The sequence below is a fragment of the Gymnogyps californianus genome, chromosome 26 (genome assembly GCF_018139145.2).
Source record: "Gymnogyps californianus isolate 813 chromosome 26, ASM1813914v2, whole genome shotgun sequence".
NCBI lineage: Eukaryota > Metazoa > Chordata > Aves > Accipitriformes > Cathartidae > Gymnogyps > Gymnogyps californianus.
The window spans coordinates 1786012-1805960 of NC_059496.1; positions in this window are offsets into that span (position 1 = coordinate 1786012).

The window sequence follows — 19949 nt, forward strand, 5'->3', positions numbered from 1 at the left end:
CATGGGTGGCTCGGGAGCTGCAGCCTGCAGGTGCACAAACCACAGCCCACGTGGCCTTGCAGTGCGCCCCGTGCTCCCCCCACAGCGCCCGGGCAGGAAGCCTGTGGTTTCCTCCTGGCACTGTGCCCAGGCACATCCCTGCGGTGCCCCCGAGCCACCCCCACCCCGACTGCTCCAGCCAGGGCTGCAGGGGCTGCTCCTTCGGCCTCGCAGACACGGGTTGGCAGCTCCCGTCCACATCATGCCCTTCTGATGGGGCACACGGCTGCTCTGCAATGAGCCCCACAGCCATGGGGTGTCATCCATGACGTTACCTCACACCCTCCTACGGCCGCTGCTGTGTGCTCACGGGTTATACTGATGGTGACCTCACACTCCTACTGCCATCGCTGCGTGCTCATGAGTTACACTGTCACACGTGTGTGTGCAGTGTATGGACTGCTGCTGCTAATGATGGTTCTTCCAAAACCCCATGTTTGGTTGTGGTCTAAATATTGACTTGGTGACATCAGAAGCACCTACACAAGCTATGTGCCAGCTTCTGCCCTATCAGCTACTCAGGCACCAGTGACATGACAAGCTCATACACAGCTATGTGCATGCTCCTGGCCTATCTGCTACTCAGCCACAGGTGATGTCATAGCATCTACTGCTGATATTGGCCTGCTCCTGGCCTATCGGCTACTCAGGCAGCAGTGACCTCAAAAACCTCCTACACAAACTATAAGCCTGCTCCTGCCTTATCAGCTACTCAGGCACCAGTGACCTCACAGGATTCTACACACCCATTTGCCATGTCCTTGCTGTTGAGGTACTCTGCCTCAGGTGACCTCACGAGCACCTATAAGGGCCATGCTCCTGATCAAGGCCTATCAGCTATTCAGCCAAGAGTGACATCACAAGTACATACCCAAGCCATGTGTCTCCCTCCTCCCTATCAGCTACTCAGGCACCAGTGACCTGACCACCACATATCCACCTACTTGCTATCTGCTCGCCTATGAGATATCAAGGCACAAGTGACCTCACAAGCTCCAACACAAGCCATGTGCTTGCTCTTGGCCTATCAGCTACTCAGGCATCAGCAATCTCACAACACTTCCACAGGCCATGTGCCAGCTCCCAGCCTATGATCTCCTCAGGCACCAGTGACCTCACAAGCACATACCAACCTATTTGCTCTGTGCTCGTGTGGTGGGGCGACCCCATGTGGCAGCCCCCACCCAGTCACTTGCTCACTCCCCACCAGCAGGATGGGGGAGGGAACTGGAAGGGCAAAAGCCAGGAAAAAAGTCTCATGGGTCAAGATAAAGACAGTTTAATAAGTGGAGAAGTAATCACTCACAGCAGGAGATTGATGCCAAGCCAGTCTCTCAGCAAAGAACACACACCCCCTCCCCAGTTTTACTGCTGACCATGACATCATATGGTGTGCAATATCCCTTTGGTCAGTTGGAGTCAGCTGTCCTGGCTTTGTCCCCTCCCAGCCTCTTGCCACCCCCAGCCTTCTCGCTGTGGGGGCAGAGTGAGAAAGAGAGAAGGCCTTGAAGCTGTGCAAGCACTGCTCAGCAACAGCTCCAATGTCAGTGTGTTCTCACATGTTTTGGCCACCAAGGCAACGCACAGCACCATAGTGGCTGCTAACAAGAAAATTAACTCCGTCCCAGCCACACCCAGTACAATCTCCACCCCTTCTTCCACACCAGTTGCATCCTGCTCAGGTCCTACAGTATTCAGTACAAATGTACATTACATCCACCACCCCCACCCCCTTCCCCATCCTTTCACATGACATACACACAGCATACTGGCTTTGGCTGGTGTGGCTCAGGTGGACCTGGACAAGTGCCAGCACACTCCTGACTTCTCCCCTCACTCACTCAGCCAGAGCTTTTTGAAACATTCCATCAGGTTATCAACCTAAGGACAAGGAAATCTAAATAGCACCACTCTGCACCACACAGTGGTCTTGCAGGTAGCTGTGAGATCCCTCACACCCATGGGGAAAGGGACTTCCCACTACCACCCTACCTCTCTGTTTGGCACCTCAAAATCCACTTTGCAGTTCATGGGCTCACTGGCTGTTTCTTCTGGTTCACGTGGTCTTTTTTGAGATCCTCTTTGGGTCTTTTCCATACTGTCCCCATGCACAAATTCTTCTGAAGTTGGCATTTTGTCCTGGTTTTCCATGTTGGCAGACAGCATTGCCTGAGTCTTGCAGCACTGAGAAAAGCTCAGAGGCTGCCCCAGTAACCCTGCGTGGCCATCCTGCTGAGCTGGTCTGGGATGTTGGGGCCTCCTAGGCCACTTCCCAGGATTGGGCTCTTCTTTGTCTGTTAACAGATTTGTGTGGAGGGCCCCTTGTTGGCCTCCTGGGAGGGGGCCATAGCCCTGGGGCATGTTCCCACAGTCTTGAAGTTCCCCCCAACCCAGACATGTCTGGGCTTCCTCTGCAGCCTGGTAAAGTGGGGGACCTCGACCCACCCTTGTACTTTTCTTTCTATTCACATTTAAACTCTAATTCTTCATTCATTAGCTCTCATTAAAGAAGGTTTCATCCATTTTATACCTTTGTGATAATGGCTATATACATTTCATTTCTCTGGCTTTATAAATGTTTATATATATATAAAAATACATAGATATACATTTATAAAGATATATAAACATATACATGTACATATGTGTATAGAAAGATATATATTTAAAATATCATATCTACTAATAAATAAATAAAAATCTATTTATACGTATTTGTACACTCATATATATTTTTTTAAAAATGTATATCTCATAAGTATATATTTTTATATCTGAGCACTTCCTTGTCCAAAGCAGGCAGGCAGCCAGTCACAGGGCTGCATGAGAACATGTGGGTATGACGGTGTCAAAAAATGGCTGCCACCCAACCACAATGCAGCATGAAAACATGTGGGGAATGAGGCTGCGAAAAGTGGCGGCCTCCCTGTACGTAACGACAGGGGGCTTCCTTTGCTGATGTGCTTCTGGGTGCACGGGGAGGGGAGGCTCCTTTTGCCAGCCAGTCACAGGTCTTCCTGAGAACACCTGGGTTTGACACTGGCAAGCAATGGCCATCAGCCAAGCACAGAGCAGTATGATGTTTAAGAACATGGCAGCCCACTCCCATAAAATGGCAGCCCCTGTTCATACAATGGCAGCCCCCCAAATGGCAGCCAAACCAAAATGGCAGCCCCTGGATATGGAGGGGAAGGGCCTTCTGGGTCAGATGTACTTCCCAGTAAAGCAGAAGGGGGGCCGCTCCTTCCAGGCAATCCCCACAAAGCACGTGACCAGTAGAGGGGAGTGACTTCCGGGGCAAATGGCCCCTCAGGCAGCTGGCAGCGGGTGGGCAGGGCATTGCTCACGTCTTACCTGCAGTACTGGTGGTGCCTGTGCTCCTGGCGTGTGCCAGGGCAATGAACCAAATAAGCACAAGGAAGGCACGTGGTGAGGTAAAAATGCTTCTTTTGTGCCGTGGTCAGATAACGGGTCCCTGTGGTGTCGGAGCTTCAGTGTTTGTGCCTGAGCTAAGAACTTTCCCCGACTCCGTGCGCTTCAAGACGGCACAACCCTTCTCAAAAAACCCACTACGGGACCCTCCTGGGTCTCGTGTGAAAATCTGCACTACTGTGCTGAGGATCCTCTCGGAGCAAGGATGGCACAAAGCCTTTTCCACCTGCCTCCTCACCTGGCCCTGATCTCCCTGTTTCTCAGCACCTGAAGCCCCCATCCATCTCCTACCCATCCCTGGATCTTGTGCTGGCAGTGCTGCACTCGGTGGTGCCTCCAGCAGTGAACACCCTCATCTACAGCATGAGCAACCAGGAGCTCAAGGATGCAGTTAGGAAAGGGCTTACATGAAAGGTTTTGCAATAGTGATAAACTCCCCATCTCTCTCAACAAACGACTCCCAGGATATCCCATCCCAAATGGGTGCTTTGATGTATCATCGTTACTGTCACCAGTCTCATTAACATTAACTTTATCGTTATTGTTACTTGTGGTGATCATGTTCGCAGACAAATGTTTGGATTTGTCTCACTTGTCCAGAGGCATGAACCTGCTCTGTCTCACCTGGAGCCTGTGTAAGAGTGTGTCTAACACTGGGGCGAAGCTGACTCCCCCATAGCCTCTCTGTAATAAACTGGGATCTCCCCAGTGCACTGGGGAGATTAGCAGCAGTGCTCCCCATCCAGCTGGAGCTGCTTCCCACCCTGACCAGCAAGGCCAGTGTGGAGTCACCCTGTGACCCCAGGCACCACAGCCAAATGGCTCTGCAGAGCAGCACCGCCAGCTCGGGGCCCTGCAGGGATGATGGGGAGGGGGCCAGGAACAGCCAGGTAGATCAGCAGAGGGTTAGGGAGAGCTCAGAACAGAGATGACCTAGGCGGGAAATTGCCTCAGAGACAAAAATACCAGCGTTCACCTAATCCAAGACAATGCCCAGACTGTGGGTGCCCTAAAGCACGTTCATGGTGCAGAGGCAGAAGTCCTCACTGTGCTGGTGCTCCACCAGGCCTGGGTAGTGGATGAAGAAGGGCTGGTGCTCACAACTACCCATCTCTTAGTGCCATCGCCCCTCCTCAAGGGTGGCATCAAAAGGGAGGCTGGGACCCTGCGTCAGGGCTTGCACTGAAGGAAGCATGACTCAGCAGCCCTGTGAGTTTGCTGCTGTCCCTCAGTCTCTGTGGCCAGCACATGTCCTTGACACAGCCTCCTCCACCCCTTGCGCTGTCCCTTACCCCAAAGTCACCCCCAGTCCTAGTTCCCCCTAGCAGCCATTTCCAGCCCTGGCCATTCACCATGGTCCAGCTGAGGGCTGATCTTTGAAATGTGACCAGCCCCGTCCTCTTGCTGGGCTCAGTGTGTGCACTGGGGGACACCCAGACCTGCATGGGCTCAGACATGCCCAGAGCCTGGCAGACCCCAGAGCAGGGCTGTCTGCAAAGCCTCACGTGGGCCATGGCCAAGGCAGGGAAGGGGTCGGTCTGCTGGGGCGAGCAGTCAAAGCCAGACGGCCACAGGGGAATGGGACACTGAGGTCTGTCGCGGGAACTGTGCCAGGAGGATGTTTCCCCACCCCTGAATGCACTCTGTCCTGAGTGGTGCCTGCAGGGCAGAGCTCTGGGGCCACCTGTGGGGATGCAGGGCTGGGCCAGCCCAGGGACAAGACCAGGGATGTGAACAAAAGCCACGATGCTCCAAGAAGCTCCCACACTGATGGAAACTCCAAATTCCCCTCCATTCCCAGGCAGGCAGGGCTGTCACCCCAGTCAGTGGGATTGCTCCGGGGACTCAAAAGACACCCTGGGGTGGGAGGTGCGGGGCAGCCAAGATTGACCCCAGCACTCCCAGCTGCCCCTCTGCAGCCAGAGCAGCTCTCCAGAGTTGGGACGGGACTCGCTGCTGCTCTCTCCATGGTCAGAGCTCTCTTGGGGCTGAAGCTTCCATTCATGGGGACCTTGAGAAACTCTGGGATTTGTCAACAGAAACCTCACCAGGTTTTACAAGGAGAAGTGGCCAGTCCTGCATCAGGGCAGAATAGCTCCGTGTATCAGGGCAAGCTTGGAGGTGACAGGCTGAGGAGTGGCCCTGAGGAGAAGGCCATAGTTGCTACAAGGGATGCTATAGGAGCCAGTAGAGCATATTGACCACAAATAAGGCCAGCTGCATACAGTCCTTAATTAGGAGGAGTGTGGCCACTCAGACCAGGGGAGTTACCTCTCCCCTTGACTCATCAGTGGTGTGGCCACATCTGGAATAATGTGTCCTGATGTGGGGCTCCATGTTGTGCAGGAGTGGGGAGGAACTGGAGAAGGTTGAGAGAACGTCTGCCAAGATGGACTTAAGGGGCTGAATCACATGAGTTGTGAAATGGATTCCTGTGTAGAGGAAAGAGCATGAGAAAGGGAAAATTTGAGAGTCTGAGGCTGGGCATGAAGAAAAATGAGATGTCACTTGAAGGGGAGTGCCATGACCAACAGGTCACCGAGGGCAGTAAGGGGGGTGTGTCTGTGATGAGCCAATGGCTTTGTGTTTCAAAGGCATCAGTACAGGTAGGAACATGCAAGGGTGAGAGCAAGGTGGGGAAGTTAGGACAGTGTGTCGACAGCCTGCAGGGAAAGAGGAGCAGCGTGGGACAGTGTAGGACATCCTGTGGTGGAGATGGCTGACAGCGCTAGCTGTACAAGAACTGATTTCGACAGAGAGATAGGAAGGGATAGCTATAAACACAATGAAGGAGCTGATTAAGGAGTTCATCTGACTTGTGAAAGATGGGGCAAGTTTCTGATTTCCTGAAGCTCAAAGCAGCAACCAGATACTTGGGAAGTATCTGAATGAACAAAAAGCAAGGCAAGGAGGAAATGTCTCCGCAGCACAAGACTCCTGGCCCAGGGGCTCCTCAGGCTCCTCCTGCTGCCCCTGCGACAGAACAGCCTGTCCCAAGCTGCTGCATGCAGAAAGAAGTTTCTCTTTGTAATTTCTTCCCCCCGTAAGCACAGAGTTGCTTCTTTCTTCTTCTCCAGGGAATTCCCCATCCCCAGAGAGCCTTTCCCCAGGGCAGGCGGGTGGTGTTGCCCGAAACCAACGAGGAGACAATCCCAGGCAGATCCCTGCTGATCATTCAGCACCTCCTGGGGCACTGGGCATGTACATGTGAAGGCTCAGCCCAGCCCATTCCCAAACACATGGCCCCATGTCCTCGTCCCCTCAGCCCACGGAGAACTTGAGCACAGCAGTACAGCTTTGTAAGTGGAAGTTTCTGCAGCCTGTCCTTCACTTCAGCTTTGGAAGAAGAGCCCAACCTCCAGACACCGGCCCTGAGGAAACACCCTTTTATTGCAGAGATGTGAGACGGGAGGCCAGCTGTACCGTAGTGCCAGACACACGTACAAAGGCCTCTGGATCAGACAGGCTGGGTTCATGCCCCTGGAGAAGTGGTGTGGATGCAGACATTCCTGGATAAACTTGGTTATCACAGATAAAATGCCCAAAGCACAGGAGGTTCCCAAGGTACATTGGAAATCACTTGTGAAGAGACACATGCAGCTTACTGCTGCTGACAGAAAAATAATTGAATCAGTTTCTTCAGGGTGTCTTTGAGCTCCCTGTTCCTCATGCTGTAGATGAGGGGGTTCACTGCTGGAGGTACCACCGAGTACAGCACTGCCAGCACCAGGTCCAGAGCTGGTGAAAAGATGGAGGGGGGCTTCAGGTAGGCAAACATGGCAGTGATCAAAACCAGGGAGACCACGGCCATGTGAGGAAGGCACATTGAAAAGGCTTTGTGCCGTCCGTGCTTAGACGGGATCCTCAGCACAGACCTGAAGATCTGCACATAGGACAGCAGAATGAAAACAAAGCACCCTGAAGATAAAGAAAAACCAAAGAGAAGAAGCCCAGCTTTCCTGAGGTAGGAGTGTGAGCAGGAGAGCTTGAGGATGTGGGGGATTTCACAGAAGAACTGATTCAGTGCATTGCCTTGGCAGATAGGTATTTGTCCTTGTTTCGGCTGGGACAGAGGTAACTCTCTCTTAGTAACTGGTACAGTGCTGTGTTTTGGATTTAGTGTGAGAATAATGTTGATAACATGCTTATGTATTAGTTGTCGCTAAGTAGCGCTTATCTTAAGCCAAGGACTTTTCAGTTTCCCATGCTCTGCCAGCAAGCAGGTGTGCAAGAAGGTGGGAGGGAGCAGAGCCAGGGCAGCTGACCTGAACTAGCAAAGGGGTGTTCCATACCATGGAACGTCATGCCCAGTATATAAACAGGGGGGAGCTGGCCAGAAGGCGTGGATCGCGGCTCTGGCATCGGTCAGTGGGTGGTGAGCAATTGCATTCTGCATCACTGGGTTTTTTTTCCTCCCCCCCCCCCTCCTTTTTTTTTGTTATATTCCTTTTCATTACTACTACTATTATTATTATTATTATTAATTATTATTATTGTCAGTATTATATTTTACTTTAGTTATTAAACTGTTCTTATCTCAACCCACGAGTTCTGCCTTCTTTCCCGATTCTCATCCCCATCCCACCGGGAGCTGGGTGGGGGGACGTGGCGTGAGGGAGCGGCTGTGTGGTGCTTGGCTGCTGACTGGGGTTAAACCACGACATGAGTGTAAACAGGTTTCTAGTCAGTAGGCTTCTCTGACGGAGCCCTGCACTTGGTCACTAGCCTGTGTCCTGTGTTCTCATTAGAGCCTATTTCCAACTACCTCCGGCGCGGGTGCATTCTCTGTTCTTAGTGGGCATGTGTGAATGGCAGTGAACTTCAAGCTAGACTCACCGGTGAGTAGGTTACGAGGTCTGTGTTACAGCAAGTGGAGCAGGGCCGCAAACATCCTGGACTCCAATGCCTGGGTGCATGCACTGGGGAGACCAGGAGGATCTGAGTCCAGGTGCTGGATAGAATGAGCGCCTAAGGCACACCTGGGTCTTCTCCTAGAGAGACTGATGGGCTGGAGAAGGCTTACTGGCTTCCTCCTTCCCACTGGCAGCACAAGACTCACAGGGTCCTGCTCACCATAGGCCTCAACGCTGCAAGAGCTGAGGAATTTGCGGAGGAACAGCATGGTGCAACTTGGCAAAACAGGCTCTAAGTCCTTGCCAGGCCTGGCTCTCCAGACTGTACCTGCACAGATCGATCAGGATACACTTCTGCAGCTGCCACCGGCATTGGGTGGGCACCAGTGAGGACCCTCAGCTCCCTTCAGTCAGGGGAGCAGTCTCTGGAAGCAAGCCGTGTTGTAGAGGAAGAAGGTGGCCAAGGTGTCTGGGAGTCCCTATCAGAACCCAAGTGTGAAAGGAAAAATGCTCTTGATTTTGGCAGAAAGAAAAGTTCATCTGGAGTCGAAGTGTGGGTCAGATCTTAACTCGATCTTAACTAGTTCCCTCAGCCGCTCCTCATAAGACTTGTGCTCTAGACCCTCCAGCAGCTTCATCACTCTTCTTTGGGCACACTCTGGCACCTCAATGTCTTTCTTGCAGTGAGAGGCCCAAAAATGAACACTGTATTCGAGGTGTAGCCTCACCAGTGCCGAGTACAGGGGGACAATCAGTTCCCTAGTCCTGCTGGCCACACTATTTCTGGTACAAGCCAGGATGCTATTGGCCTTCTTGGCCACCTGGGCACACTGCTGGCTCATCTTCAGCCAGCTGTCAACCAACAGCCCCAGGTCCTTTTCCACCAGGCATCTTTCCAGCCACTCTTCCCCAAGCCTGCAGCATTGCATGGGGTTGTTGTGACCCAGCACGTAGCCTGGTTGAACCTCATACAATTGGCCTCAGCCCATCAATGCATCCCTCTGTAGAGCCTTTCTACCCTCAAGCAGATCAACACCTCTGCCCAGCTTGCTGTCATCTGCAAACTTACTGAGGGTGCACTCGATCCCCTCGTCCAGATCATTGATAAAGTTATTAAACATGACTGGACTCAATACTGAGCCCTGGGGAACACCTCTTGTGACCGGCCGCCAACACTGGATTGAACTCCGTTCACCACAACTCTTTGAGCCCGGCCAGCCAGCCAGTTTGTTACCCAGTGAAGAGTGCACCCATCCAAACCATGAGCAGCCAGTTTCTCCAGGAGAATGCTGAGGGAAACGGTGTCAAAGGCTTTACTAAAGTCCAGGTAAACAACATCCACAGCCTTTCCCTCATCCACTAAGCGGGTCACCTTGTCAAAGAAGGAGATCAGGTTAGACAAGCAGGACCTGCCTTTCATAAACCCATGCTGACTGGGCCTGATCACCTGGTTGTCCTGTACATGTCGTGTGATGGCACTCAAGATGATCTGCTCCATAACCTTCCCTGGCATCGAGGTCAGCCTGACAGACCTGTAGGTCCCTGGATCCTCCTTCTGGCTTTTCTTGTAGATGGGCATCTGTACTGGTTTTGGCTGGGATAGAGTTAAAATTCTTCATAGGAGCTTGTACAGGGCTATGTTTTGGATTTGTGCTGGAAACAGTGTTGATAACACAGGGATGTTTTAGTTATTGCTGAGCAGTGCTTACACAGAGTCAAGGCCTTTTCTGCTTCTCACACTGCCCCACCAGCGAGTAGGCTGGAGGTGCACAAGAAGTTGGGAGGGGACACAGCTGGGACAGCTGGCCCCAATTGATCAAAGGGATATTCCATACCATATGATGTCATGCTCAGCAATAAAACTAGGGGGGAGGTTGGTGGGGGTGCTGCTGCTGGGGGACTGGCTGGGCATCTGTCAGCTGGTAGCGAGCAATTGTTTTCATTTGCATCACTTGTTTTTCTTGGGTTTTATTTTCTTCTCTCTTTGTTTTATTTTCCTCTTTTCCTTAGAATTCTTTTCAAAATTTCTTTTCAATTATTAAACTGTTTTTATCTCAACCCATAAGCTTCTTTCTCACTTTTACCCTTCCGATTCTGCTCTCATCCCAGAGCGGGGGAGCAAGTGAGCGGCTGTGTGGTGCTTAGTTGCTGGCCAGGGTTAAAGCATGACACCTACCAATGGTTTGAGTGGAGAAACATTGCTCAGAGGATCTTCTCAATTTGTATTGGCATAGTTTATATCTCTACAACCTATGTGTTGTGATGTGTTTCGATTGCTGCAGGGCCATTTGCAACCCCTCACACTACTGTCCTTACGAACTCCTGGTTGTGCTCCATGCTCATCTTTAGCTGCTGGGGAATGGCACCTCTATCCATGCTCAGCCCCACCGTCTTGTATGCCATTAGACCCTCTGTGCCCAATGTAGAGACTGCTTCTTCTGTGGCATCATCCCTTTGCTGAGAGCAGCCAGCATGGGCACCAGCTCCTATGAAACATGAGCATCGCTCTCTCCTCCGCTGTGTTGCTGAGCTCCTTCACGCTGTCTTCTGTGCTTTATGCCTGCATTATATACATCATCCTGAGGATAACCTCTGTGCAAAGCCACAATAAGGCCTTCTTCACCTGCATATCCTTCACCTGCATATCCTATATTTCTTCACTCACTATCGCAAATGCTAGCGGCATGTTTGACCATGTGAGGCCTGAAGAGAAGCTGCTTTGTTGTAAGCTGTCTGCAAATGTGCAGGTTCCTCTAAGGAAGTGCATTCAGGAGAAGAACAGTTTTAGATAATGTAGGTGTCAGCCGACAGAGTCAGAAGACACAACCCTTTGAGTGTTTGAACTGACCCAGACAATGGAAACTGGGACTGCTACCTCTGATTCACTGATTCACTGTGCTCCTACTGCTGTAGGTGACGGAGCTTGAGCTTTTGCTCAAATACAGCCAGCGGCTTAGTCTCAGAAAGTTTTCCAGACGAACCCAGTGAGAGTTGCCTCCTCTGGGTCATGCATACAGCTGTTAAACTGCACAGGGCCCAGCAGAGTTTTCTGTGCTGCCCCATCATGCCCCAGTATGTCCCAGTGGTCTCCAGGTAGGGTATGACCCCTTCACCATTGCACTCTCGGCCTGATCCTCCAACTGGTGTTTTACCTATCTGTTTGTCTGCCCTTCCAGACTGTAATGGCCTAACTTGGGTACAAGAATATCGAGGGAGGCCATGTCAAAACTCATGCTGAATTTGAGGTGAACAACAGCCGCTATCCTCCCCTCCTGCACAAATGCCATTACTTCCTCATGAAGGCAGTCAGATTGGTGAGGCAGGATTTACTCTCTGAAAGTTCATGCCGACTGCTTTTGGATACCTTCTTCTCTTTAAAGGTCCCAGAAATGTCACCCAAGAGATATCGATGGCTTAGTGCTCATCAAGATGAGCTTGTACAGCCTGTGGATCCCTGGGTGGCACTTTTGGCCTCTTTCAAAGATGGGTGCAACATTTGCTTGTCCTCACTCACAAGACACCTCTACCAATTCCATGACCTTTCAAAAGCGATATTCCACAGAAATATCGATCTTTCCCTGTGACTTCATTACCACTATTCTGCCTGTGATACGCTGTGTTTAATTTCTCTGACCTTTCACATACTTTCCCCTGTCCTGATACAATGACCATTTCTGAAGTCATCTTTTCAGTAGACTGTCTAGACAAAGGCCCTTTCCATTATTCTCCAGTTTTCTCCTCCCTTTACTCTTTGTTCATTCAGATACCTCTCACCTATGCTGCTGCTTTGAGCTTCAGGGAGTTAAAGCTTGCCTGACTTTCAGTAGTCTAGTTGTCTCTTTAGCCAATTCTTTCCTTATGTTTATATCTGCTGGTTTGTGTCTGTCTGTGTAGAACATTTCTCATAAGATCATCCCTTGTAGAAAGGCAACCTCATTAGAGATATCCTGTACTTAGCATATGCTTCAGGAGTGTGTTTCATTGTTTATGAAACTTTATCACGCTTTACTTTTCTTTGCTTGCAAGCAGGAAAAATGCTTCTGTGCCTGTGTGCAGCCAGTTCTCTAAGGAAAGCAGGTGGGAGATGGGGCAATGGAGCTGTAACATTCAGCTCCCAGAGTTCAGAGAAGTCTGATGGAAGGCAAAGTGAAGCAAGTCCCAGGCGGCCAGTGACAGAAATGGGGAGGCTGGGGAGGTGAGGAGCAAGGTTGTCCATACAGTGTCAGACCTCAAGGGACTGCTTTTCCTGCCTGCCCAGACCTCCTGAGGAGACACTCTGCATCAATATCAATTGGAGAACGCTGCTATCACCTCTTCTCTAAACTGAAATTAATAAAATAGAATGTTTAAAAAAATATATTTTTTATTAGGTGCGCTTTGAAATCTTCCTCTTTAACCCTACTATGAAATGATTCCAATTAGCTGTACAGGTCTTGAAGACTTGAAGAAAATTACAGGAGGAGAAATAGCTCGTTAGGCCTTTCTGTATTTTAATGAGCCCCATGGTGTATTTGGCCCTGAGTCTAGTTAGTGTTAGGGTATGGGCTTGCTTTGTGGATTAGGGTTTGGTGTAGGGCTGGGGTGAGGGTTAGGGTCAAGGCTAGCATTTTCATGTTAGGGATAAAAGCTAGGAATTAGAGTGAGCAATAGGGTGAGAGTAAGAGCTTATGGGTTTGGGCTTTGGTTTAGAGGTAAGGTTTGAGGTTAGGGATTAGAGTAGTGGATTCCTGTCAGGGTGAAGGGTAGAGTTTAGGGGGAGGATTAGGGCTTAAGGTTCCTGGTTAGAAACAGGGTAAAGGCCTAACATGAATGTTTTCACAGTCAGTGTTGCAGTGGCATCAAAATTACCTGAACACATCTTTCCTCTTCAAAAGCTTTCCTCTCTGTTGGCCAAACCCCTCTTCCCTCCCCCAAATCTCCCATCTCTCGTCCCAGCTACCCCTGACCTCCCCAAAGCTTTCATCTTGTTGGGGACAATATTGTAATGGCTTTCAAGACTGCAGGTATCTTTCTCTGCACTGCTGGCCAGTCAGGAGTGACCTCACAGCCAAGCACGTGCTGCTGTGCTGTAGAGGTTCCTGCTCAGCCTGTCCAGCAGTGCTGGAGGCAGGCGATGCCCTCCACCACCCCTGAGGTACTCTGCCTGCATACCAGCTCGTGCTCCAGAAGGGCTCCCATATGTCCTGGCACACAGGGGTGCTTCAGCTACCCCAGGGCAGTGGCCACCCCTGTGTGGATAACTGAATCAAGCCCTGAATGTAGATTTTGCGAAAAAACTTGTAACTTCAGCATAAAAGAACTCAATGTAATAGCTGAAAAAGTCTTCCTTTCCAGCATTGCTAGGTTTTTAATGAACTTTTCATTATTTTTTTTCATAGTTTTTTTATTAGCAGCACCAAGAGTATGTATTAGCAAGCTGATTATTGCTCTATGGAAAGCGTTTTATGCAGCCACTTAGCACAATACATTTTGTTACCAATGGTTCAAATGGAGAAACATTGCTCAGAGGAACTGCTGTATTTATATTGGCAATTTTTCTCTCTCTCCTTCTGCCTCTCTGTCTTTTCTCCTTCCTCTGCCTATTCTACCTTCAATGAACTCTCCAAAGGAAAGACTCGTTGCATGACAGAATAACTCAGGTTGGAAGGGACTTGAATATTGTCTTCTCTGACTCTCCTGCTCGAGGCAGGTTGAAGTAGATGAGGTAGCTAAAAGGCTCCCCCCAGCTTGCCATCATCCACAGAGGAGCTGAAGGTGAGCTCCATCCCATCATACCGGGAGATAATAAAGATATTCCACAGTGTTGGCCGAAGTGCTGGTCACTCAGGGATGTTGCTAGTGACTGGTTGCCAGGAAGACTCCATACCCCCGAGAACATCTGGGCCGGATCATCCAGCTAAACTCCTCTAGCCTCTTCTTCCTGTTGCCTTCTGTTGCCTCCTGTTGCTTCTTCACCTCCTCTGCCTTCTCCTCCTCCTGTTGCCTCCTGTTGTCTCCTCCTCCGGTGGTCTTCTGTTTCCTCCTTTTGCCTCCTCCTCCTCTTTCCTCCTTCTCCTCCCCCTCTTCTTGTTGCCTTCTGTTGCCTCCTCTTGCCTCTTCCTCCTCCTCCTTTTATTGCCTCCTGGTTCCTTCTGTTGCCACCTTCTCTTGCCTGCTGTTGCCTCCTGTTGCCTCCTCCTCCTGATTCCTCCTGTTGCCTCTCCCTCAAGTTGCCTCCTGTTTTTTCTTGTTGTGTCTCCCTTCACCTCCCGTTGCCTCCTGTTGCCTCTTCCTGCTCTCTCTCCTGTTGGTTCCTCTTTCCTCCTGTTGCCTCCTTTCCCTCATCCTGCTCTTGCCTCCATTTTCCTCCTCCTCCTCTTGCCTCCTGTTTACTCCTCCTCTTGTTGCCTCTTGTTGTCTCTTGTTGCCTCCTACTCCATTTGCATCCTCTTGCCTCCTCCTCCTCCTCCTCCTCCTCCTCCTCTTCCCTCCTGCTGACTCCTTTCCTGCTCTTGCTTCCTCATCTACCTCCTCCTGTTGGTTTCTCTTGCCACTTGTTGCCTCCTCCTCCTCTTGTCTCCCGTCTTTCTGTTGCCTCCTCCTCCTGTTGCCTCCTCCTCCTGTTGCTTCCTGTTGTCTACTCCTCCTGTTTCCTTCTGTTGCCTCCTCCTCCTCCTGTTGCCCCTTGTTCCCTCCTCCTCCTCCTCCTCCTCTTTTGCCCTCCTCCTCCTATTCCCTCGTGTGGACTCCTGTTTCTTCCTCCTCTTCCTGTTGCCTCTGGATCCCTCTTGTTGCCTTTTCCTCCTACTCATTTTGTCTCCTCTTTCCTTCTGTTGCCTCCTGTGGCTTCTTCCTCCTCCTCCTCCTTTTGGCTCCTGTTTCTTTCTCTTGCATCCTCCTCCTCCTGTTGCCTTCTCTTTCATCCTGTTGTATCTCTTTCATCTTGTTGTATCTTGTTGACTACTCCTTCTTCTCCTCCTCCTCTTGCCTCCTGTTACTCCCTCTGTCCTCCTTTTCCTCCTCTTTCTCCTTCTTCTGTTTCCTTCCATTGCATCCTCCTCCTCTTGTTGCATCCTGATCTCCTGTGTCCTCCTCCTCCTCCTCTTCTCTCCTGTTGCCCTTTCTTGCCTCCTCTTGCCTCCTGTTTCCTCCTCCTATTGCTGCCTCTGGTTGCCCCCTCCTCCACTTGCCTCCTCTTGCCTCCTCTTGCCTCCTCTTGCCTCCTTTTGCCCCCTGTTGCTTCATCCTCCTCCCGTTCTCTCCTGTTGCATCCGGTTGCCACTTCCTCCTCTTCCTCCTCTTAATGTTGACTCCTCCTACCTCCTGTTGCCTCCTCATCCTCCTATTTCTTCTTCCTCCTCTTCCTCCTCTTCTTCCTCCTCTTTCTGTTGCCTCCTGTTTCCTCCTGTTGAATCATCCTCCTGTTACCTCTTCTTGCTTCCTGTTGCTTCCTCCTTTTCCTCCTCCTCTTGCCTCCACTTGACTCTTGCTACTTCTTCCTCCTGTTGCCTCCTGTTGCCTCCCGTTCCTCATGCTGCCTTTTTGTCCTCATGCTCTTGTGGCCTCCTGTTGCCTTTTTTTCCCTCTTTTTCCTCCTCCTCCCTCTCCTCCTCCTCCTCTCCGTTACCTCCTCCTGCTGCCTCCTCCTTTTGTTGCCTTCTCCTCTCCCTCCTCCTTCTCCTCCTGTTACCTCCTCCTCATCTTCTTCCTCTTCCTGTCTCCTTCTCCTCCTCTTCTTCTTAGTGCCTTCTCCCGTCCTCTTCTGTAGGGATGGTTCACAGACTCTGGTGCGGGTAAAACCAAAAGGCCTTTGTTGTTTACAAAGTTGTACTTATATAGATTTATTAGCTGTCCACGCGCTCAGGCTTGTTCCATGATTAGTTAATACCTTCTGTTCACACGCTGCGGCTAAGCTTCTGATTGGTGCTGTCGAGCAAGACACATGTCTTCTGGCTTCGGTCTCTTATCTGTTTTCCAAGTTATTTCAGTCTTCAGCTTCTTTTCTGCACACCTGCTTTATCACTTATTTACTCCCTTATTCTATGTCTTTCAAGGCTATGTCTAATTGCTCAAAGCTGCTCACAAAACTCCCTACGGATTCCCACACTCTTCCTTTTGCCTTCTCTTCCTGGTGCTTGCTACACCTTCTTCTCCTCCTGTTTCCTCCTCCTCCTCTTTTCCCTGTTGCTTATATTCTTCCTCCTCCTCTTTGGGTTGTTTATGGTCTTCCTGTTCCTCCTCCTCCTCCTGCTCTTTGGCTTTCTTCCTTTTTTCCCCCCTCTTCATTCTTCTCTTTTCCCCTCCTCCTCCTTTGGTTTCTTCCTGGTCCTGTTTCTCTTCCTTCCTGCTCTTCCTTCTGTTTACACTTCTGCTGTGGCTGTTCTTGTTCATCTAACTCCTTCTCCTCCTTTTACTCCTCCTTTTTATCCTTCTCACCTTTATCTTCGTTGTTCTTTTTCTTCCTGTCCTCCTCTTCTTTTTCATCTTCCCTCTATTTCTCTTTCCTTCTGATCATCCTCCTCTTCCATCATCTGTTTTTCCTCCTCCTCCTCCTGATCCTCTTCTTTCTCCTTTTCCTCTTCTTCCTTTTCCTCCTGTTCTTCCCTTTCCTCCTCCTGTTCCTCTTCTTTGTGGTTCTCTTCTGCCTCCTTTTCCTCTTCCTGTTTCTCCTCCTCTTTCTCCCTCTCAACCTCCTCTTTCTCTTCTTCCTCATGTTCCTGCTCATCCTCTTCCTCTTTCTCCTCCACTACTTTTTTCTCATTCTCTACCTTCTCCTGCTTGTTTTATCCTCCTGTTGGTTTTCCTCCAATTGTTCCTCCACCTCCTCCTCCTCCTCCTCTTGTTCATTTTCCTCAGAATCATAGCATGGGTGAGGTTGGAAGGGACCTCTGGAGATCATCTGGTCCAACTTCCATGCTCAAGCAGGGCCACCTAGAGCTGGTTTCCCAGGACCGTGTCCAGACAGCTTTTGAATATCTCTAAGGGATGGACACCCCACAACTTCCCTGGGCAACCTGTGCCAGTGCTTAGTCACCTTCACAATGAAAAAGTGTTTCCTGAAGTTCAAAGGGTACCTCCTGTGCTTCAGTTTGTGCCCATTGTCTCTTTTCCTGTCCCTGGGCACCACCAAAAGGAGGCTCCATCCTCTATGCACCCTCCCATCCCGTTTTTATACACATTATTAAGATCCCCTCTGAGCCTTCTCTTCTCCAGGCTAAAGTGTCTCAGCTCTCTCAGCCTTTTCTCACATGTGAGCTGCTTCAGTCCCTTCATCAACTTTGTGACCCTGTGCTGGACTGTCTACATTATGCCCATGACTCTCACCACATCTCCCTGATCCAAACAAGATCGTGGCCCTGCAACTGCACACAGATCCATAACTGCTCATGTTTATTCTCCGTACTGTGTGCATTAGTGTGCAAGCACTTTAGAGAGGCACGCCAGCATGTGGAGTTCCCAGAGGGGGTTTGGGGGATTTCTCCATCACGGTGCTTTGTAGGCAGCTCCTTGCTCATATGCAAGTGCTGGAGGTGACCCTGCTTAAGCCCCGTCTTGTTGATTTTGTGATCCCTCCCCACCACATCAGCCCATGCAATTTGTTTCACGATGTCGCCTGTCACTCCCTCACTGGGCTGCTGGTTACTCTCTCCCTCCCCCATCATTCTTCGTTTAAAGCCCCCATTATGAGGGCAGCCATCCTGGCCCATTTTCTCCCACTATTTCATGGTCACTACAGCCAAGGCTCACACTCGTTTTCACATCCCTGATCAGCACTCCCTCTTTTGCAAAGATCAGATGGAGGTGAGCATCACCTTTGGTTGCCTACCTGGCATCGGTGCAAAGAGGTTTTACCAAGAGACCCCAGACACCTGCTGGACAGTAGGCATCCTGCTCTGCTTCCCTTCCAGTGAGTGTCAGGGTCTCTCAAGGCCCTAATGAGACCTGAGGTCATTGATCTGGAGACTTCCTTGAGTTGCTTACATGAGGCTTTGTCCAATTCCTTACCCTGATTGCAGTTGCTTTGTCTCCCACCATGATATCACACCAGCAGGTCTCTTCTCTGACCCTCACCCACAAGGGCTCACCCAACCTATTCCACATCCCATAGAGAAGCTCCATACACACGAGAAGCTCCTGCACACAGAGGACATTTGCCTCCTGATCATTCCAGCCCATCTCTCCTCAGAAGCCTGTATGCACCATTGCAGCACCACTAGCAGTGTGAGCTGTCCCACCACTCCTCCCCATCGATTCCACTGATGGCAAAACTCTGTGATGGCACGTGGGACTCCAGCTCCTCCTGCCTGTACCCCAGGCTGAGGGCATTGGTGCGCCTTTGGGCTGCATCACCTCAGCTAGGGAACTGGGAACACGCTCAGGCTTCTCACAGGCCAACACAGTACCAAGTGCCCAAGACCCAGGAGGTGCAAATGCTCTGCTTGAGACCAGAGCCACGCTGGAGTGGATGGCAGATGGCAAAGTAAAGGCACAGAAAGAGGAAACGCTGCTCTCCCCAAGGCCAGAGAGAAACTGGCCGGGGATGTGCACCCTGGCAGGAGAGGGCTTTGCCGTCTGTGGGGTCTCTGCAGCCCCTGAGGGCCTGTGGTGGATGTCAAGCTGATCTCAAGGAAGGACAGTTGCTGCTGAAAATGTCCTTGAGTGTGGACATCCTGTGATCCAGGAACACTGTGACAATCCTTGGACTGTTCCTTGAGGGTATCATCAAGAGGGTGAGTAAAGGACTGTTGAAAGAAGAACCAGCAGGGTTTAGGAGTAGGCAAACGAGTGGAGATCCCAACGTGATGTCCTTCCTGTTCATGAACTGCCCTGCATCTACTGGATGGAGGTGGGTCAGACCTTGCCTCACTCCAGTGGCGAGCGAGTGGCTGGCCAAAAGAAACTGAATCTGTCTGAGATGCCATCTGGGGTGTCAGTCACCCACCCTCTCTGGACAGGGATGCCTTTCCTGTAGCTCCTGTGCTGTCCTGACACAGTTGTGCTGTACAGCCCTGGCATCTTCTGTAGCACTAAAGGCCTGTGTTTGGCCAGTGAGTAGCTGCCCTGGATTTAGTTGGCAATGTCAGGATGTCCGTGAGACAACTGAAATTACAGTCAACAGCAATCGAGTATATACAGCTGATGGAGAAATAACATTTTAAACAAGGACTGAGCTATCCCTAGGGCACATGAATCCATTTGACCAGCTGCCTCCCTCAACAGGCTGTCCTGAACATCATGAGTAGGGAAAAGCGCAGTTTTCCTCAAGGTGGGCATCTGCTGTTGGCCAAAGGAATTCCCCACCAGCCTTCAAGGTGATGCCCCCAGATGCTGTTCTTTCTCTATGAACTGCTCCGTTGTTAGAGTTTGCACTTGCCTGCACTTATCTTGGACCACCTCTGGTACTTCCACTGTCACCAGGTGTATGCATCCATTAATTTGCATGGGAGCTGAGACAAGGAGCTCACATGCAGATGCCTATTTTCTAAAATCACAGAAAGGCACACCTGAACTGAGGCAAGAGGAATCCCAGCTCCTGAGGGCTTGTGGCAGGCATGGGAGAGAGCTGAGTCTCCTTCCAGCCCCACGACTACAGACCCAGGATGAGATGCCTCGCTTGACTTAGTGGAATCCTTTCTCTCACCAGGG